We start from the raw sequence: 22,623 nt of genomic DNA on the forward strand, positions 1-22,623 counted from the left end.
GGGCACACTCCCCCGCAGCCCTGACCTTCACCTCGTGTGACCCGTGTGGACTTGCCCGCAGAGGGAATCCTGAGGAGCCCGCACTCGCAATCCTCCATCCCACCCCGCTGGGAGGGCCTGCCCTCGGCATCTGGCCTTGGGCGATGACTGCTGGACCCCCTAGCGCACAGCCACGGCCGGGAGTGTGAGGGGCTCGGTTACCGCCCTAACGTGTCCGTTCTAGAGGGACGCAATCGATGGCAGAAGCAAGTGTCGTTTTTGTGTGATGGGGCCAATGTTTTCACTTAGGAGGAAATAAGTTCCTGGACTTACCATTAAAAGTCAACAGGAAAATAAGACTTGCATACAGAATTGCATTCACTTGCACATATATCACTTTCTGGTGATATATTTGGTATATGATGTGAGGCTCCTTACTTTGAAGCTGACCATTTCCTGGGTAATGTTACTGTAATTGAGTTCTTAACTTTTGAACTTTGCCTTTATTTAAAAATAGCCAGGTAACTTGAGAAAAGGCGGCATAAATCAATACAGTGAAATGAATTCCTGTCCCTTGGATCATGGACAGTGCTGCATCCGCGATAACCGAGTGGCCTCTGGGCTTGCGCTGACTGAGTGTGAGTGCTGGAGCTCGGCAGCGGCGATGGTGCTCCGAAGAACCAAGCAAGGCAGGGCAGCCTCACCCAGGACGCTGGGCTGCAGGCTCCCGGGCTTCCCCTGCTGCCCCATCAGTGGCAGGAGGAAGCTGGCCTGATCCCGACTCCTCCTGGGGAAGCACGGACCGAAGAAACTAGCTGAGTCCTCAGCCCTGTTGCACTTGCTCCCCACAAACCAAATCACAGTTGACATTTAGAGCATGGATCGGGTTCCTAGCGCTACCATAAGTAAGTCCCCAAAACACAGCTTAAACAACAGAATCATAGTCTCTCACAGTCCTGGCACCAAGAAGCCCCAAATCAAGGTGTCGGCAGGGCCACACTCCCTCTGAAGGTTCTGTGATGGGTGCGGGGGTGGGGGGTCCTTTCTTGCCTCTTCCAGCTTCTGGAGGTTCCTGGCAATCCTTGTCATTCCTTGGCTTGGAGATGCATCACTCCAATCTCTGCCTCTGTGGCCACATGGCTTCTCCTGGGTATCTGTGTCCACATTCCTCTCTCCTTAGGAGGACACCAGTCCTACTCCATGATGACCTCATTCCAACTCGGTTACATCAGCCAAGACCTGATGAGGTCACATCCACAGGCACCAGGGGTTAAGACATCAACACATCTTTTTGAGGGACACGATTCTACTCGCAACAGAGTATATTTTCTATGCCAGACAGTATGCCATGTTTTTTTTCCTTTGATTGTTTTATTTCATCCTTATAACCATCCTGTGAGGTGGGAACACCCACTTTACAGGTGAGAAAACAGGGCAGGCACATCCGTGCCCATGGGCACGCAGCTCTCACACTGCGGAGGGAGGTCCAGGCCCCCGCCTCCACCAGCTCTTCAGCGTGGGCTGGAGGCTGGAGAAGACCCTGCCAGTCATCACAGCCTAGCTCGAATCCTTGTGCTGAGTCAACTGACCAGTCCAGTCTGTGATTGGGACGTACGGGGGTGTCTCAAAGGCTCCTGGCTAGCGAGGGCGGACTTCAGTCTGAGAAAAGCAAGCATTTTCAGTAGAAGAACCCACACATGGAGGGCCTTTGCCAAAGCAACGGAGAGCTCCCAGCCCCACCCCAGGCTCTTGCCCATAAATGACACCGGAAATGGCCCGTGTACACCCCCCAGTCTGGTGCCACGTAGGATGACAGCGCACCCCTCCTCACCCCACTGAATCCTTTTGGTGGGCTGGGCTCGGGCCCCCGGGGAGGGACGCCAGCCGCCTGGCACTTTGCTGGCCTGATTGTAAAGCTAACTAAACTAATTAATCACACCAGATTAATAAGAGTGACAAGGTGAGAGAGGTGACATTCTCCAAAATCTCCAATTTGATGTGAGTGCGCATATTTTTTTAATCCCCACAGCAATTTATTTTCTGTATAGCAAACTTTCTCCAAGAATGTCCCAAAATGTAGTCAAGGTTAACTGTGCTGTGAGCTTATTCAATATTTATGATTCTTTTTATTTGTATTACTAGGACTTTTTGGGGACTCCAAAGGGTCCATTAATCAAACAGAGTGACAAAATGAGCCATTTGACAATTGGAACAAGGGCTGCATATTATTATGATTATATGTCTATACGTACACATCCATACACACGGAGATATTTTGGGGAGGGTGTAGGAACAAAGGAACCAACTTAACTTTATCAACAGCTCCTGATTAATTGTTACAAAGTGTCATCCATAAATTTCCCTTCGATCTAATAATCCTCTCAGACGATTTAACAACATCCCCGGCGAGCTGACGTTACCAGGGCTGAGTTTCTGAGACAAGAAGGGGCGACACCCACGGCTCGCGTGACTGGCGACGGGCGGCGGACAGCGGGCACGGAGCTGACAGTTCGGTAATACAATTATCAGTGTGATCTGCTTAAGGATTCATCATCAGCTCCTGCCTTCTAAAGACTTAAAAAAATACCAAGACACACAGAGAGAAAGAGGTGATAAGAAGGCATCATTTTCCTCCAGCCTCATAACTGTAAATTGAAGAAAATTATTTTCTTTGCCTCCAGCTCATTGGCATATAGGCAGCATTATATTATAATTTCATAAGCATAAATCCTTTGAATAAATTTCAGAAGAATAACTGAATTAGAAATGCAAGTAAAGTATCTAAAAAACTTAACTGTCCCAGGCAGGGGAGGGGAGGTGTGAGGGGCACAGGCGAGGAGAGCGACCCTTTCCGGGTGCCTCCTGTGGGTCCCCAAAGGCCCAGGAAGAGCTCTGTGACAGGGAGAGGCTGTTTTTAACCCCGTTCTGAGCCTGATGGCAAATAAAATAAGCCCCTCTCCTCTCCCCATGCTCATGTTCCAAGGAATTTGAGTCGTAATTCATCATAAATTAATTTTGGAGAAACAACAGGCTTGGGGCGTGTTATAATTATTGTTACTTGTTTATTTATTATCGTGTTAACCATTATTTATTATTATGTTAAGCATATGTGAGATCACAAAGGTTGCTCCCTGCGGTTTCCTAGCAACAAGTCTGTGCGTCCTCTACACAAGTTTCCCCACACCCGACTCCAGACTCCATCTCGGTGGGGGTGGGAGGCGGATGTCGGGTCAGGGGCCCATAGTGTCTGTCCACTCCTGAGGGGACCCGGTGGGGCGCACTGAGGAGGTGAAGGGTCTGCCTGGCCCTGCGGCGATGGCTCACTCAAGGCACGGCAGATTGTTGGCAGACAAAGACCACTGAAAGGCAAAACCCTGGCCCCAAACAAAGACCCCAGGGGCTGGCTCAGGTTGGAAAGGATGTCCTTTCCTAGGCCCATCTTGGTCCTCAGGGAGCTGGCCAGTGGGCCTCCTCCATGACCAAGGGACATCTGGGAGGAGGAGGCTGAGGGTCAGGAGAAGGAGAGATTCCCTGAGGGCCTCCGCATCCCAGTCTGGGGCAGCCCCCATGCAGCTCCCCAGCTCCCTAGGGCAGCCTGATGGGCCCCATGAGCCCAGCACCATGTAATGGGAGTGAGGGACAGAGCCCTGAGTTTCAACTGTGTGCAGACAGCCTCTCAGAACAGGAATATCCATCTGCAGAGTCTGCTCTTGCGTCAGGGCAAAAGTTCAGAGAGGGACCGGGTTTTCATTTTTCCTGCATGGGGACCCTCCTGTGTAAAGGAAACCTTCCTTGGGGGCCCACAGAATGGGATGGAGGAGCGGCTGCTGAACCCGAGTGTCCGGGCTGGTCTCCCTTCTCCAGTGTCTTCAGACAGCCCTCCACACCTCCCGGCTGGATGACTTTCTATCGCGGTTAAGAAATGGATTGCAAAGGGGCCTGGTGATGTGGCCCAGTCTCATTATGGTGCGGCCCCTGCGTGCTGTCTCTGATGCAGGGCCCCTCCCTCCTGACAACCATACAGTGAGATCCCCTGGGAGAGGCATTTTTTTCCTAATAAACTTTTAATTTTAGAATAATTGGATTTACACAAAGAAAAAATTACAAAGACAGTACAGAATTCCCATATACCACACACCCAGTTTCCCTGCTAGTCACGTCTTCTATTACTGTGGTACATTTGTCACCATTAATGAACCAATATTGATGCATTATTATGAACTGAAGTCTATAGATTATTCAGATTTTCTTAGCTTTCACCTTTTTCTCTTCTGAGATTGCATCTCCTTAAGCTCCTCTGGGCTGAGAAAGGTTCTCAGGTTTCCCAGCGATTAATGACCTTGACAGTTTTGAGGAAGACCGGTCATGTATTTTGTAGAATGTCTCAGTTTGAGTTGGATGTTTCTCTTATGGGTAATGTTACGGACAGCATGTCTCCCCCAGATTTATATGGGGTAATCTAATCCCCAGTGCGGTCTTATTTGGAGGTGGGGCCTTTGGAAGGTGATCAGATCGCGAGGGTAGAGCCCTGATGAATGGGATCGGTGCCCTTGTAAGAAAAAGCCACGGAGTGAGTTAGCTCCTTTCCCCACCAGGCGGGGACATGGCGAGGCGTCAGCAGTCTGCAAAGGGGCCCTCGCTGGACCACACTGGCACCCGGATCTTGGATTTCCAGGCTCTGGAATCATGAGCAATACTTGTTTGCTGGTCACAAGCCATCAAGCTCGTGGGCTGAGACAGACTGCATTTATGGGTTCAGGGGGAGAAGGCCACAGAAGTGCTCTCAGGGGCACACCCTGTCAGAGGACTTACTATTGTTGGTGTTAAATGTGTCCACCTGGCCAGGCTGGTGTCTCTCGGGGTTCTCCACTGTCAGGTTGTGCTTCTCCCCAGTTCAGTCCTGTACTTGGGGGCAGGAAGCCCCGAGGAGCAGCCCACCATGCTTAAGGAGCAAAGAACTATGTCCCACCTCCTCAAGGGTGGAATTTCCACACAAATTATTTGAAATTCTGCAGAGAAGATTTATCTCTTCTCCTTCATTCTTTCATTGATTCTATCGTTTATTTATAGCAACATGGACTTGGTTTAGGCTGAGTTATATTGCCACACGGCTTCACTCACGTTGCTCAAATGTGTTGGCCAGTGGAGGTTCCTTCCACTGCTCCTGTGTCCTCTGGACGTGTCCGTGTCACGGTGGCACGATGGGTTTGGTTTTGTGTTTTAGCACTTGCTTACTTTCTGGCACTACAAGATGCTCCTGTCTCATGTCCTTGTCCCTATTCTGCAACTGACCCGTTTGCCACAGTCCCATGGTTCTTTTTACTGGAGAAGGGTATTAGCAACCACACTCTGGGTGCTGGGTGTGCTCACTGCTACAGGGTTGGGAGCTTTCAAGACTCTGCACATTTAAGTTGCAACCAGGATCAGTTACCAGAATCTCTGGAGATAGGACCAGGAATCATTATTTAATAAGCTTTGTCTGTCAAGCCATCTCTACTTTTATATTTGGTCAATAGTTGATAGGCTCCTCTTGGGGCATCTGGGTGGCTCAGTTAAACGTCTGCCTTCGGCTCAGGTCATGATCCCGGGGTCCTGGGATCGAGCCCTGTATCGGGCTCCCTGCTCAGGGGGGTCAGTTTCTCCCTCTCTCTCTTCCCCTTCCTACTGCTCATGCTCTCTCTCAAATCAATCAATCAATCAATCAATCAATCTTTAAAAAAAGTAGTTGATGGCCTCCTAATTTGGGGATTAACAGCTTTGCAGCAAGCATACAGATTCAGGGTGCCCCTCCACTCTCCAGAAACGGCAAGGAACTTTACCAGGATGTGTGGGGCTAAATGACAGAACACTTTTGAGACACTGATTCTTTTCATTGTTTGGCGTGTGTGGGGTGAGGAGTGTCTGCCTCTCCCTTTCCTTTATTTCTTTTTCCTCCTTAATCCCTTGAGAAGTACCTGCCCTGTGCTCAGACTGTTAGAGTCCCAGAGGCCAGGACTGGCATCCAGGCTGCGTCCCTCCCTCCCTAGCTGGTGACCCCAAGCAAGGGGCTGCACCTTCTTCTTCTACCTGTAGAGGGTGTTGCACTAAGACCATTGCCCATTAAATCGGAACTAGGTGGACAAATTTAGCAGAGCCTGTGGCACGTAGTAAACACCTTCCTTTCCTCCACCCCTAACCCCAGGGAAACAAGACAGGCCTGAAACGGGGGCGGGAGGCCAGCTTCTCACCCTCCCTGGACCAGAGCTCGGCACCCCAACCAGGGGCTTTCCTGGAAAGCAGTACCCAGGTGGGTCTATCCAGGCATAGCGGCCAAACAATCCTTCAGAGCCAGAGCACCCATGCCCAGAGACTCCTCCTGCAGTGTGGGCGCTATTTGTGCCTCAGGTCCTGCCCCGATTCCCTCCTGCTCACTCAGGCACCCGGGGAGCACTCCCACTGAAGCCTGCTCTGTGGCATCCACTGGCCAGGGACAGTTGTTCAAATCAAAGGAATCAAATTGCTCATGAGACATTCTTCCTTGGAAGTCCTTTTCAGAATAAGAGCCTGCTTGTTGGCCAAGGCCACTTGGGAGGCCAGCCGCCAAGTCCACCCTGGCAGTCTTAATCATACAGTGAAACCTGCAAGAGGACTTTGGGGTGGTTCACAGAACCCAGGGCCTGGCAAACAACTGAGCCTTGGCCTCCAGCAGCTCCCCAGGGACACTTGGATGTGGCTCCATGGGACTCCTGTCCACGTTTCATAGTCTGGGGAAAAGAGACTTTCACCCCACCAGTGAGGCATGGCTACCTCGGGTAAATCAGCCACAGGGGGAAGGGCACAGGGGAACGGGGCACATGGGGTCCATGTAGTTAATTAGCAGTTTCTGTCCTTGAAACAGAACAATAAAATTATATCGGCAACAAGTATCTCATGCTAGGCACTTTAGACATTATCTCTTCAAGCTCTGAACAACCATACCACAGAGACACGGTTAAACCCTCACAGACGAGGAAGCAGGCAGAGGGAGGTCAAGTCCTACTGCCACAGTGACAGAATGGGGCCCTGAGACTGCAGTTGCATGGCCTTCTTTAGATGTGACGCTGGCACCACCCGGACCCGGGACAATGCAGGGGAGACGCCGGCAGCCATTCTCGCCCGGACTGCCAAAGCAAGTATAAATGCCCCGATTCCCACTTCCAGCCCATGTCCTACGCCAACGCCAGGAGCTCTTCCAAAGCCGGACCACTCGCTATCTCCCACACATGCCTTTGTTCGTGCCGTCTCCCTCCCTTCTCCTACCTGTTGGACCCCTCAGGACTCTGCACAAATGCCTCTTCCTAGGAAGCCTCCCTGAGTTTTGCTCCCTACACGTCATGCTCAGATACCCTCATGGTTTTGAATATTGCTACTTACAATATTTTGCTTCGAGTTGAGTTTTGGAGTTCACCTCTTACTGCCATTCTTCTGTCATTCCCTTCAGACAAGATGAGGGTCTTCCTCGTCACGTTATCCTCTATCGTATCCAGCCTGGGATTGGTCACTGTTGGGTTGAGTTGATTTGAGCCTAAGGGACATCTGTGCGAAGTCCTTCCCTGTGGGGAGGAGAGCCCTCTCCATCACGTTGGTTCCCACCACCTGGAGAAGACATGTTGAGCAGATTCATCACCAATCCTTACAGAGATGGAAAGATATAGAAAAATGCCAAACATGACTATGGCCTTTGCAGTCTGTGGACAGGTGCTCCCTGCTGCCCTGAAGGTCGGTGCAGCCACGGGACTTGCTTTGGGCAATGAAGTCAAATGATGAAAGGGTCTCTCCCAGGTGGAAAGGAAGGGTCGGGGCACTTGCTGGGCTCCCATGCCCCCTTTGTCCTGGCTGGGCACTCGACAGAGCCTGTGTCTAGATGCAGGACCGTAAGCAGGGTCCCCTGTGTGACCCCAGCGAGCAGAACTCTCCTGAGAAGAAGACAGAACTCGCGTGCTAAGCCACGGAGACTTTGGGTTATGTGTTGCCATGGCTTAACCTAGCCTTTTTGAGGAGCAGAGTTACACATTGTACCTTCTTCTCAAGCTAATCAGGCTCTTGTTTGTTGATAGAAAGAGGGTTCATAATAATGACAATGAGTAATTGAGTGTGGTAACAAAATGCATATAAAACGGCCTCAGCCCTATTGTGCAGTGTAGTTCTGAGCATACGCACACATACACTAAAGCAAACAGTATGGACTTTCCTTGGAAGCAATTTTTCATGCTTCTATGAAAGCTGTTAATTTTTCTCATTGGACGTAGGCCAATTCGGCTCAGTTCATGAAGGCATCCATCGCAAAATTCATCTAGCATTGTTTCCTAAAGCTACCTAAGGTGCAGACTAGAAAAGTGGGTATTTTCTCTTAATGAAAAGATAGTCAGGCTAAGGGAAAAATGCCTTTCCTTTCTTCCTTTCTCTTTCTTCCCTTAAAAAACTCAGAATGATGTTGTGATTAACTTGCATTTTGCAGCATAGTGGATATGACAGTCGACCAAATTAATCCCATTATGCAAAACCCAGTTCACAAATGGTTTTGCATTTTTGCAAAATTATGTCAATTTCCCTATAAATTGGAGAGACTCTGTCAGTTTTCCGATCTGCACATAGATGCTACTCAGTGCTATATATCTATATTCCTCTAATTCAGAAAGATACAGATTTTAGCTCCATGGCACAAATTAGGATTCATAACTTTAATGTTGATATTTTTGTTTACATGAGACTCACATGAGAATTACCATTCATTTTCATACTCATTTAAAATCTTCTTCCCCATCATACTCATTGTGGTGGGAAAAAAGAATTAGGAGCTTGAAGAGAAGATGGGGAAAACAAAATTCTTAATTACTGCGATATTTGCACCATGGTTCATTCTTTCCTTGCACTTCTGGAGCTCACGGCTCCTCCGGCCGGGCTCCCGCACCCTGGCCGGGCTCTGCCTCTCTGTCCGCGTCCTCAGGGGCAGAGCAGGGACGCCCGCCCACCTGCCGTCCTCTTGGCCAGCCGCAGACGTGCTGGTGGTGGCCAAATCTGCTTGGCATGGGCTGCGATCTGTGAATTCCCTGTAACCGGACCAACTTGTCAAATTAAGCCCACTCCTGCGTGGAACGGCAGAGCAGCCGGGATCTGGAAGTCCCCGCTCTCTGACCCCTGTCACCAGCCCTCCGAGCCTCTAACATCTGCTCTCTGGGAGCTGCCTCTTCACCTGCTTCATTTCAGATGCAGCCGGGCCCTGCCGATCTCAGCTCGCCGTTGCTTCTCTCTCTCTTAACGGGAGAAAGAAAAAGCTTCCTTGTTTGGAAGACTGGCGCTCTGAGGGCTAAATCACTTACTGAATTCAGAAAATCTATTTTTTAATGGTTATTCTTTCTCCTCGTAGCACTTTTTATTCTGGTAATGCTTTCTTGAACAGTGAATTGTTGACTTTTTATGCTTTAGATTTATTAGACATGTGTCAAGTTGTCAACCTCCTACCGTTTGCATTTGTGTCCACCTTGCAAACAGCAGGGAAAAATACTTTTTTTTTCCATGAACGCTCACTTCTTGGCAGTTCTGAAACAAATTTTTGAACAGTTGCTGTTCCTATTGATAGCAATAGTTTGATGTTTCAAAAAAAACCAGGGTTTTATTTTCCCCTAAATTTTTGACATGTTCTGTCATATCATATCATATCATACCCTGATGCATCAAAAACAAAAAGAAGGGAGGTCCCAGCCTGCACTGTTCACATAGATCATGAGTCTTCGCTAAACACCCTCCCATCTGTTCACCACATCCATCCTTTTGTTCCATCTCCAATGCTGGTATTCCTCAATAAAATCTGTTCTTGCTTCTTTCAAGATGCTGCAGTTTCTCCAGCAAGGCTTCCTAATCTTGGGGAGAAAGAGTCTCAAGGAATTAGGAGACTGTTTGCATTTTCCTACTGCTGGCTGGCTGGAAGTTGGATACATCCCTGGAACCAACAGCAAACAATAATACAAAAGAAGAATATACAAATGAAGTGATCACCCAGTAGCCCCAGGCAAATATCCCCTACAATGCTGAAACTGTGGGGGAAAAAAAGTCAGCAATGAAAACTCTTCCTCCCAGAGACTCGCCCTGCCAGTCGGCCAGAACATCCATGCTGTGACTTTGAAACGAGGGATGGAGGCAGTATGACCCGCTGCCTCCTGTTCTGACCCAGCAGCTTGTCGGTCATCCAGCTGCCGGGCTTGCAGAAAGGGGAGGTGGGACCGGCCGACCCCACGCCGGCTGCCCGGCCACTCTCAGACTCCTGCCTGGACGCAGCCTCGGGTCGAGCCTCATGGAGCCTCTCTCACTAGCTGCAACTGCAGGGGAAGGGCCAGCTTCCCACAGAGCAGGTGTCCGTGGAAATCCGCGAGCTGTAGGTGGGCCAGGGGCACTCAGGAGGACCTTACAAAGATGATGGCCCCTCAACGCGCGCATCAGCCTGGGGCTTCCTGGCGCACGGCCTGGTCAGGGCACCCGGCGGACAGCAGCCCCGTGATGGGACCCCAGCCCAGCCTCCCACAGGAGCCGGCGTCTCCCAGAGCCGCTGGAGCGTGGTCCACACGCGTCCATCCTTTGGCCAGAACTGTCCCTTCAGCTCGGTGCAGACACTGCGGCCTCTGGGAGGCTGTGTGGCCTTGTGGGCAGGCTTAGTGGTGTCCCTACACCTTGCTCAGGCTACTCATTTCCGGCCCTCCCCTGGCCTGCCGGCCACCTTCAGGGCGCTGGACCCCCTGTATCCTCAGAACTTGAAAGGCTATGGGCCCTGAGCCTCTAGAGGATTTGACACGGGGACTTGAGTAGATGTGCATTTTAGAGAAATTGTGCTTGGGACGTGAGGATGGATTGCGGGTTGGGGTGAGGGGGCAGGTAGGTGATGGTGGTAATCATTCTGCTGGGAAGCAGGGAAGGTCCAACCTAGGGACTGGGAATAGGGACAAAGGCGGGGCCAGTTGGAGATAGTTAAGTGGAAGAATCAAGAGGATTTGCTTGCTTGTCAGACAAGCAGGCTGGAGGAGCGGCGTGGGAGACCCATCAGGGTGGGCCACTCAGAAGGGCAGGCAGGCTCTGTGTGCACTGGGCAGTGAAGGGGTCCGGGCTGAGAGCGTGGGGCTGGCTTTTGCAATCCTTGGCAGAGGGGCACTCGGAGGGCACTGAGCTCTGGGCTCCAGGTTCCCATTCTGTGTAAGAAGAGTGGGCTTGGCTCCTTCCAGGACCCACATTCTAGAACTCTTCGGGGTTTCTATAAGGCAAACAACATGGCACTGGGTGTAATGCTCTTGCTTAGGTAAAGTCCCAGCCCTCCTAGAGCTGTATTCCTTTCCTGGGGGCTGAAAACAATAGAAATTTATTCTCTCCTGGTTCTAGAAGCCAGAAGTCTGAAATCAATGTGTTGACAGGGCCGTGCTTCCTCCGGAAGCTCTAAGGAATAATCCTTCCTTGCCTCTTCCGTCTCCTGGCGGCTCCTGGCAGCACCTGACGGCTCCTGGCAGGTCTTGACTTAAGGCTGTGTCACCCCATCTCTCGCTCCAGCGTCCTCTGCCCTCCTTTGTGTGTCTGTGTCTGTCTGTGTCTTCTCCTCCTGCGAGGACATCAGTCATGGGACCTAGGGCTCACCCTAACCCAGTGTGGCCACATCTTAACGGATTACATCTGCTAAGACTCTATTTCCAATCAGGTCACATTCTGAGGTTCCAGGTGAACTTGAACTTTGGGGGAACATGATTCAATCCTTATACCTGCACTTTCTTGCTGGCGTAGGAATTCTTCCCGGAGCCAGGGCTCCAATGCGGGCTGCTTGTCTGCGGTCACCACCAGTCAATGAGAAGAAAATGTTGAAGTTCCACTTCTTTGTGTTTAAAATTGTTAATTTGGGGTAAGTTGTATAACATACAAAATCTAGTAGTACTGTGGTACATGTATATAATCAACAAGTAAATTTACATTCATTGCGGGGCTCACAGATTTGTTAACAATGGGAGATGCTCCATGGTGGAGGATCCTGTCCAGGCGTTGCTCGCTACCTGGCACCTACAATTACATAATGTGCAGGAAGGAAATGGGGTTGAATAAAAAGAAAACACTTGCTCATCATTTCACCCTCTGAGATGCTGTATTAAGTGGTGGTAATGAGCTCTCGCTCTGGAGCTCATTTCCATTGCTCGGCCACTATCTGGCCTTGTGATCTGGGGCAAATTATGTCTCTGTTTCGAAGGGGGTTGAGAATTCTACTACCATCTTGGCCCACCGCAGAAATCTAGGATTCGGCACAATGCCCCACCCCCAGACATTGGCTATGGTCCTCACCAAGACAGCAACTGGGACTGAGGAGGCACAGGCTGGGGCCACATGTGGCCCCAGCTCTGCCCCTTCTGAATCCATGCCTCCACGAAGCCTGTCTGGCCCCCACTGGGCACCAGCGCTCACTCCTGTGCACCCTCAGACCAGCCGTGGCACGCCTTCCGCGGAGAAGAAGGGACTTTGGGGGGCAAGGTTGAAGGCTCATTTGAAGCTCTATCACCCTCTACTCTTGAGTCCCCCGGCAACAAAAGCATTCCAGATGACGTAGGTTGAAGTGTATGCGTGTGTGCACGCGTGTTTGAATGCGTGTGTGTGTGTGTGTGTGTGTGTGCGCGCGCGCACACGCGCAGAGAGGGTGAGGAAAAGAAAGATTAGGAGCTCCCATCCCAGGCTAATGAGGCCTGTAAGTATGGGGCGAAATCACACTGGACCATTTTGCAACAGAATTGCACAGTAGAATGATAATTAATTTGTTGTCCAACATTACCCATAGGCCTTTTTTAGCATTTCTACTTTCCTGGCTGTTACTGCCCATTGAATTCCAATGTTTTGGATTAATATCCTCTGGTTAAATCTCCCTGCAGTTTTGCACACTGAGTCTCATTTTATTTCTTGTCCATATTTCTGGGCTCTTTGAATGATTTCTCTGTCGTCGCTGGTCTTCTCAACACCTCCCAATTTTGTATAATCTGTGAATGTAATTAACAAGTCTTTACCTTCTCCTGCAGATAATTAGCAGAGATGTTAAATAAAGCCAGGCTTAGCACGGATGGTTAGGGCACCATGCTAGACTCCCCCCAACATGTGATATACAGCCATTTATCATTATCTTTGTTTACAGCCTTCCCGCCAGTTCTAGCCAACAGAGTGAAGCTCACCTGCCCTGAGGAGGGAATTCGGTCGGTGGCGCTGATCAGAGCAAAGCCGCACAGCACATCAGCTCTGGGACTGGGCCCTTCACCCAACCTGGCCCCGCTGTCCTCCTGCTGAAGGGAGTCCAACCAGGAGCGCCGTGCTCCCTCCCCTCAAGTGTCTGAGCCTCCTCTGTTGGCTGGCTCCCTTTCCTGGCCCCTCCTTCCCACATTACATTTATATGTAAAGAGGCCTCTCAAACCCCCCATCCCCCAAACCTGATCTTCCCACTGTCCTCCTTTCTCAGTAACATCCCCTCCCTCCCGGCCCAGGCCAAAAATGTCCGCATCGTCCCTGACTAGACTCTTTCTTGCACGCTCCACAGCCAGTCTGCTAGCGATCCCAGTTGGCACGGCCCTCAAAGTGCATGGAGATCTAGCTGCTTCTTCTCCATCGCCAGCTGCCCTGCCTGATGACTGCGACCCTCCACCCGCCGCCCCTCTTGCTGCCTCAGCTCAGCAGCTGGAACCTGCTAAAATGCAAGTCGGAGAGCGCCCGTCCTTCCTCAAACTTCTCCACAGCCTTCCCACCCATCCCGAGGAAAACTAAGTCCTCGTGTGATGTGTTCCCTTCCTGCTGTTGTTACAGCAAGTTCTCCCAACGTCAGAGGCTTCCACAACACGAGTGTGCGATCTCGCAGTCCTGGAGGTCCGGAGTCCCCGAACGGTCTCATTGGCTGCCCTCAAGGTGTAGGCAGGGTCCCGTTCCCTCTGGAGGCTCCGGGGCAGGATCTGTTTCTGTGCCCTTTGCAGCCGTGCAGAGAGGCTGCCGGCACCGCGGGGCTCATGGCCACATGGCTCCGAAGTCGGCTTCCATGCCCCACCTCCTCTGACACTCCCATCTCTCTTCCACTGACAAGGACTCATGCGATGACACTGGGGCCACTGGATAATCCAGGATATTCTCAGGATCCTTAACTGGATGACATCTGCAGAATCCCTCTTGCCATGCGAGGTGACATGGCTTGTGGCAGGTTCCGGGGTTTAGAACGTGCACATATTTAGAGCCCTTCCTCTGCCTGCCACAAAAGGCCTTCAGGATCCACACCACCAGCTGGCTGATTCCCCTGCCGACTGCGTCTTCTCTCTCCCCATTGCACACTCCCCTCCCGCCAGACTGGCAGGGGCACGGGGTGGGGGTGGGGGCCGATGTGAAATATTTACTGATTTTCCTGGTGGAAATACTCCCGCCGTGGCCGATTTTCACCTGCCGACGTGGTATCGCCAAGCACAGAGTTGGGGAGAGGTGCCAACAGGCCCCCAGCAGGGCCACTGGGCTTGCCCTCCTTCCTCTCTGCCCCAGGTACTGCGGCTCGCATGGGGCCTCCGTCAAGCCCTTCTCCAAATACCACCTTCACAAAGAGGCCTTCCCTCCACCCTCTCACCCCATATTCCCTTCCCTTCCTCATCACATTTTCTTTGCCCTTCATCACCATCTGAAATTGTGCATTAAACTTATTTATCCCGCGTATTTCTTATCTCCCTGGAGTAGAATGTGAAAGCCAGGAAGGCAGCGTTTTGCTCTGTGCAGTGCGCTGCGGGCGGCCAGTTACCTCCAGCACCCGGAACCGTGCCTGACACACCACGCTCCTCACTTGATAGTGCTAAGGGGTAAGTGGCTGAATGAATGCTGGACCCTGCTGAAGACAGGATGGAGAGACTCCTCCTGCCACTGCTGGGCCGTCAGAGGAACAGTGCAGTAGAAGAGTGCAGCTCATTGCTTTGAAACCCATGCTGTGTCTTTCTAAGAGGCCCCTTTTATTTTAGTGTATGCACTTGTTCTTTTCCTTCTCAGCATCGCAGCTGTTTTGCTGGATATCTGTTTTAGATTTGCTAGGGACTCATTGAAATAATGGTCATGTGCTTTGCAGGAAAGCTAATCAGTTACTATTTACTAATTTCATCGTAAATCCCCAGCCTACATACTTCTTTATAATAATAATGTATAATTCAAGGAGACCAGAAGGAAAAGGATTAATCCACGAAATCTTCAGGGAAGTATGTTGACAAGGATTCTATGAAATGCTCATTTATTTAGGGGTGAGGTAGAAGGTGTAGGCATAACATTAAGGTTACCATGCTAGATAGTGGAGATTAGAGGAAAAAAAAACGTGATTCTTATGGGATAGGAAAGTATCAAGAATAGTTTGGAACTAAAATGATATTTAACATTTATTCGTTCCTTATTAAATGTCAGGTGCCGTACTAAATGTTTTACTTACATTATCTCCAAACAAATGAGAGATGTCCATCCAAAGATAATGGTCAGGTACTAGACAAGAGCAATTTACAATCGCTATAATTATAACTATATATAACCATTAATAACTCACTCCACTGTGCAACACAGGAAACGTTCCACCGTGTCATTCAAACTTTTGGCCTTAAGCGTGGTTGTTTCCTTTGACATTTCTTCTCAGACCTCCTCTTCCAAGCTGACTCCAGCCTGACCCAGGATGGCTCTGTCCCCTCCAAGCTGGCCCGGGAGCCCTGGATCTTGTAACTATCAGTAGACGCTTCCACCACCCATTTTCTCAGGGTTTCAGGATAGCTATGATATTCATCGTATTTCTCAAAGTGGCTTTGTGATGGTATTGGGAATTTTAAGAAAGGTTTCCATGATCAATAGGAGTAGGAAATAATATGTTCAACAGTGTTAACCTGTTTTCTTTACTACGTGACACCTCAGAGCTCTTCATGTGTATCATGTGTGGCAAATCATCAAAAAGCGGGTATTATTTACACAGTCTCCCAAATTTATGTCAACATGTTGAAGTTTGAGCAATGTCCTGGATAATTTCTGTTCTCTGGAAAGCATTTGGGAAATACGGTTTTACTTGTCCTGTGGCATTTCTTCTGTCTCCAACCAGTGACTGATGTTCAGTTGACCATTTGATGGGAATATGGAAGAGGGGATTCTAGCAACAATCGAGTGAAGAGCCCTAGCTTGGGCAAATGGTCCTGCCAAGAACAATTAGAAAAGATAGATAGATAGATAGATAGATAGATAGATAGACAGACAGACAGACATGGATGATAGAGGACAGATGACAAAGGATTAATAGATGATAAAAGATAAATAGATAAGATAAAGATAAGAGAGAGATATTGGTAGATGATAGAGAAGATAGATGATAGATAGATAGATAGATGAGAGAGAGAGAGAGAGAGAGAGTTAGCCCCAGATATAGCTATTTCTTTTAAAGGCAGTAGAGGGCTGCTAAGGGGACCAGGACTTAGGACTCATGACCATAAGAGGAGGAAACTTCAGAGAAGCGAGCTGACTTGCTATGAGCCACACTTTCTCTCAGGACTATTGCAGATTCTTGATATAAAGCAAAATCTAAGAATCTGGGTCAGGGGCTGGGACTAAGAGGCAGAGAAGCTGTCAGAGTTTCTGGTAATCTTACAGGGCTACAGAGATAAAAGCTGGATCTCAAGGACGCCTGAGCAGAACCAAGATCCCAGGAAGAAAGAGGACACAGAGAGGTGAGTTTAACATTCACGGTTTTCCACTTGAAGCATTTGCCAAATTTTCAATCTGTGCAGAACAAAAAGCTAAGAAAGTAAATAGAAATTGACTGAACCACAGACCATGATGTTTGGCCAAGCAAATAGGAGAGACCTCATTAAATATGCAGGCTCTCATTTGGGATTTTTGGAGGCGTACACCCTTAAATCAGACATGAAGAAAAGTGAGATAGATGATAAAAACTGTGAGTCAGGCTGGAAACAGCTCCGTTATTTTTTGGATTAAGATAATATACTCCATTCTAACTGACAATCAGAAGAGAGTGAGCCATTTAGCGTTTCGCACATTATACCTGGCATTCAACAATAATTACTAAGCTACCAAAAAGCAAGACCAAGAGAAAAAATAGGCTACAGACATAGGCAAAATGACTTGACCTAATTATTGGAGTTCTCAGATATGCACTTTGACCTAACTGTGACTAATATAGTGAAGAAAATAGTGAAAATATGGAGAATTTCACCAGAGAATCAGAATACATAAAAGGAAATTAAATAAAAACTGTAGAAATAAAAAGGGAAACGATTAAGAAATCTATGTGCTTAACACAAGATTGAATTTGGCAAGAAAAGATTCGTAAAGTAGAAGATAAATGAATAGAAAGCATCCATACTGAATCACAGAGTGCAAATATAGTGGTAAGTACTGAGAAGAGAATAAAAGACGTACAGAACACAGAGAAAAAGCCAATGTATGCATGGCTGGAGTCCCAGAAATGGAGGAGAGAGAGGGGTATTAGCGATGTTGGAAGAGAAAATGGCAGCCATTTCCCAAAAATGATGAAAGACATCAAGAAGCATTATGAGACTCAGGCATAACTTGATAACTATAAAACCAACCACACCCAGATACATCATGCTAAAACTGTTGAAAAGCAGAGAAAATCTTGGTGCATTAGGTTCAAAGGGGCAACACTGTTACTGATGGTCGCTTTCTCCATAAAAATTATGGGAGCCAGAAAACATTTGAATGAATTAACATCCTTAAAGTGCTAAAAAAAGTCTAACTGCCAACCTTGAATTTTGTATCCAGCAAAAATATTCTTCAAAAATAAAATAAAATAAAAAATATTTTCAACAAATAAAAGCAGAGGAACTCTATCAGCGGAATTGCCCTAAAAATTTTACAGTAGTATCCGGGCAGAAAGAAAATGATGCCAGCTACATTAACAATAGTACAGAAATTAAGGGAATGTGGATACATATATTTAAATATTGAGTAAACAAAGCAATAATAATAGTGACAGTCATGGTCTAAAATGGTAGTAAAATGCGTGACCTTTTTGGCCTTATTTTCATGAACACAAAAATTAGGGGTGGGAAATGTAGTTAAAATGTTCTAAGGCCCGAGCATTGCCTGACAAGTGACAAAAGCACTAATTTGTATTCAAACAATATAATCTCTAGAGTAATTATTAAAAAGACAATAAAAGGATATATAACCAGCAAGCTATAAAGAAGAAAGATAAAATAATAAAAATATTTTTAAAACTTGAAAATATTTTGAACAGAATTATAATAAAAACGTGACATATCAAAGTGTGTGGATTTCTGAGCAGCTAAATCTGTGCTTAGGAGAAAAGGTATAGCCTTAAGTCCATAGACTAAAAAAGAGGAAAGCTGAAAAACCTATGATATAAATGTCCATCTCAAAAAGTTGGAAAAAAAGCAATTAATTAAACTCAACTACAGTAGAAGGGAGGAAATAGTAAAGATAAGAGCAGAATCAATGAAATAGAAAATGAACCTACAGTAGAGAGAATTAACAAAATCTAATTATTTGAAAAGACTAGAAAATGATAAATTTGTGGCAAGACTGGTCAAAATATAAAGAAAGAAGGCAAAAGTTATCAATATCAGTAATGAAAAAAGAGGTATCATATAGATTCTGATTCTATAAACATTAAAAAAGAGTTTTATAAAACTACTTAGTCAAATAATTTAAAATTTTAGATAAAATGGACAAATTCCTAGAAAAAACTTATATAAGGAGAAATAAAAATTTGAATGGCCTTATATTGATTTTAAAAATTGAATCTGTAATTTCAAATCGTCACATCAAGAAATCTCCAAGCTCAGAATGCATCCACATTTACAAACATTTAGAGAACAAATACTAAGACAAAGATGTTATACAAAAATATGTGTGGCAGGGGAGAAATTGCCCACCTGATTATATAAAGACAGGATAATCTTGATATTAAAACCTCATAAAAATATTAAAAGAAAGAAAACTTACAAGCTAATCTCTCTCATGAACATAAATGCAAAAATCTCAAAAATTAGCAAAGCAAATTTCATGGCATAAGAAAATAACACATCATATTCAAGTTGAGTTTATCCCAGGAATGTAAGGATAATTTAACATTAAAAACTGTATTTTACCACATTGATAGAATAGGAGAAAACAGTTATTTTAATAAAAATGAAACTAAAAAAGGATTTAATAAAATTCTACACCCAGTCTTGATGAAAATTCTTAGCAAGCAAGGAATGTAATATTCTTTTTTTTTAAGAAAAAGAGAGAGGGGGAGGGGCAGAGGGAGAGGGAGAGAAAGAATCTTAAGCAGGCTCCCTGCCCAGTGCAGAAGCCGACATGGGACTTGATCTCACAACTCTGAGATCATGACCTGAACTGAAATCAAGAGTCAGATGCTTAACCGCCTGAGCCACCCAGGCGCCCCTGGGAATATAATATTCTTAGTATGATACAGAGTATCTACAAAATCCTTACCAGAAAAATCATGCTTCATGGTCCAATATGGGAATCTTTCCCCCAGACAAGATTGTCAAAACCCACCACTTCTACTCCAACATTTGATTGGAGATCCTAGCCAAGGCAAAAAGACAAGAAAAAATATAAAGTGTAAGGACTGGAAATAAAGACATTAAACTGTCATTATTCATTACTATAAACTTGACTGTCTATGTAGAAAATGTTATTCAGAATGTATACATATACATGTAAAATGTATACATAGAAAATCTAGAAGAATCTTCAGATAAAACTGAGAATATAAAAAGAAATGTAGCAAGGTCACTAGATACAAGATAAATATAATAAAAGTCAATTATATATTATATATGTATATATATAATATGCATATATGTGTGTGTGTATATATATATGTGCAAAAACAAATAGAAAATAAATAAATTTAAAGATACCATATATAATAAAACATATCCAGAAATAAACATCCAGGAATAAATCTAATAAGAGATGTACAGGAACACTAAATTGAAAACAACACAATAATATGAAGAGAAATTTAAGACTTCTTCCCAAATTGGTCCCAAGATTGAGACAAGATAATTACTAGAATGTATGAAAATGCAAAGGAGTAAGAATAGCCATGTCTATCCTGAAGAAGAAAAGAAAGTTAGAGGACCTATAATTTCAAGTAACAAGTAATGAAGACAGTATAGGAATGGTGCAAGAATATCCAAAAAGACCAACAAAACAAAACTGAGTTCAGAAAGAGACCCACATATATATACTCCTTTGATAGATGACTTTACTGAAGTGGGAAAGGGTGTTAGTTTTCAATAAATGGAGTTGAGTCAATCACATATCCATGGATTAAAAAAATTAATAATTTTAACCTCCACTCATGCTAGACCTAAAAATCAATCTCAGATACAACATATAGATTTAAGTGTGAGATGTAAAGTGCTTTTGGAAGGAAATACTGGAGAAGATCTTGGGGCAAGCAGATATTTGTTAAACATGACATAAAAAACATAGGTCATAAAGGAATAACTGATTAAGTGAGCCACTTTAAAGCTAACACCTTCTGTTCGTCAAAAGGCACCATCCAGAGAGTGAAAAGGCAAGCCACAGACTAGGAGAAGATGCGTGAAAAACAGAGAATTGTATCTGTAATACATAAAGAACTCGTACCAATCAATAAGAGAAAGAAATCCAATAGAAAAAAATGGGTTTAAAACAACTTAAATCCTTTACAAAGAGGATATCCAAATGGCCAAAAGAACATATGAAGAAGATCAATCTTGTTAGTCATCGGGAAATTGAAATAAACACAATATATCCACCTGAATACCTACAATGAAAGTCTCACAAAACCAAGTATCAGGGAGGATCGGGAGCAACTGGAACTTCCAACGCACCACTGATAAGAGAATAAAGAAATATGATCACTCTGGAAAACCACTTGACAGTATTCAGTGTAAAGACCACATGCGTGCATATTCCATGACACGAAATGTGTACTTAGGTGTAGCAAAAGGGACGTACAAAAATGGGTGTTGCAGCTTTATTTGGAATAGCTCCAAACTGGAAACCACCTAATGCCCCTCAACAGTAAGACAAATAAATTCCAGTACAATCCATCTGTGAAACACTATCACACAATGACAAGGAACAAACCACACAAAGAAAATGGATGAATCTCGTAAATACAATATTGAGCAAAGGAAGAGTACAAGAACTACAGAAAAGTAAAGACGGAATATACTCTCTGATTCCATTTCTATGAAGGTCAAATAGACAAAATGGATCTTTGGCATTTATAGTCAATGGTGGCTACCTTTCTGGGAGGGTGTGAGGGGGCGTCTGGGACACTAGTCGTGTGTTACTTTTTGATCGGATGCTGGTTTTGTAAGTGTGCTTACTCTGAAAGTTCACCTTGGCTTATACTTCAAAAATGCATTAAAGCACGTACTAGAATGGCCCAAATCCAGAATGCTGACCACGCCCCGTGCTGGGAAGCATGCGGAGCAGGGGGAACTCTCCTTCACTGCTGGTGGGAATGCAAAACAGTGCAGCCCCGTTGGAAGTCAGCTTGGTGGTTTCTTTTTTTTTTTTTTAAGATTTTATTTATTTATTTGACAGAGAGACAGTGAGAGAGGGAACACAAGCAGGGGGAGTGAGAGAGGGAGAAGCAGGCTTCCCACCGAGCAGGGAGCCCGATGTGGGGCTCGATCCCAGGACCCTGGGACCATGACCTGAGCTGAAGGCAGACGCTTAACGACTGAGCCACCCAGGTGCCCCAGCTTGGCGGTTTCTTAATGAAACTAAACATACTCTTACGTACAATCCAGCAATTACGCTCATTGGTATTTACCCAAAGAGTGAAAACTTGTGTCCACACAAAAACCTGCACGCAGATGTTTATAGCAGCTTTTTCATAATTGCCAAAGCCTGAAAGGAACCAAGTTGTCCTTCAGTAGATGACGGATAAATAAACTGTGGCCCCTCCAGACGGTGGAATATTATTCGGCGCTAAAAAGAAATGACCTATGGAGCCATAAAAAGACATGGAAGAACCTTAAATGTATATTCTAAGTGCAAGAAGCCAATCTGAAGATGTGACATCCTATACAATTCCAGCTATAGGACATTCTGGAAAATGCAAAACAATGGAATCAGTAAAAGGATCCGTGGTTGTTAGGAGCTGGTTGGGGGAAGGATGCATAAGTGGAGCGGAACTCATCTTCAGGGCATTGAAACTATTATATTATTACAGTAGATATAGGTTATTACTCATTTGTCCAAACACATAGAATGTACAACAGCAAGGGTGAAGAGTAAAGTACGGACTTTAGGTGATAATGATGTGTCGAGGTAGGTTCATCAATAGTAACAAATTGTAACACTCTGGTGGGGCATCTTGGTAGTGGGGAGGCTGTAGGGTGTGAAGGCATGGGATATATGGGAAATCTGTGTGTGCTTTCTGCTCAGTTTTGATGTTAACTTAAAACTGCCCTAAAAAATAAACCATATTTGAAATTGTTTAATGCATTAAAATAAAAATGTCATGCTTGGGCCACCTGGGTGCCTTCAGTCAGTTGAGTTTCTGACTCTTGGTTTCAGCTCAGGTCATGATCTCAGGATCACGAGATCAAGCCTCCAATTGGGCTCCAC

General features: G+C 46.1%; 1 protein-coding gene across 2 annotated transcripts in view; it reads right to left on the bottom strand.

Annotated features, from left to right (window-relative positions):
• Positions 1 to 313: 313 nt before the first annotated feature.
• ZNF407 (zinc finger protein 407) overlaps positions 314 to 22,623 on the bottom strand; it is a 537,168-nt gene continuing 514,858 nt past the window's right edge. The window contains exons 10-12 of one of the 2 annotated variants that reach the window (XR_013443236.1): positions 19,471 to 19,566; positions 7,372 to 7,593; positions 314 to 2,553 (exon numbers count right to left, since the gene is read on the bottom strand). The gene's annotated coding sequence lies outside the window, so the exon portion shown is untranslated. The remainder of the gene's footprint in view (positions 2,554 to 7,371; positions 7,594 to 19,470; positions 19,567 to 22,623) is intronic. The other variant, XR_013443237.1, reaches the window with a different exon arrangement.

The sequence above is a fragment of the Halichoerus grypus genome, chromosome 13 (genome assembly GCF_964656455.1).
Source record: "Halichoerus grypus chromosome 13, mHalGry1.hap1.1, whole genome shotgun sequence".
NCBI lineage: Eukaryota > Metazoa > Chordata > Mammalia > Carnivora > Phocidae > Halichoerus > Halichoerus grypus.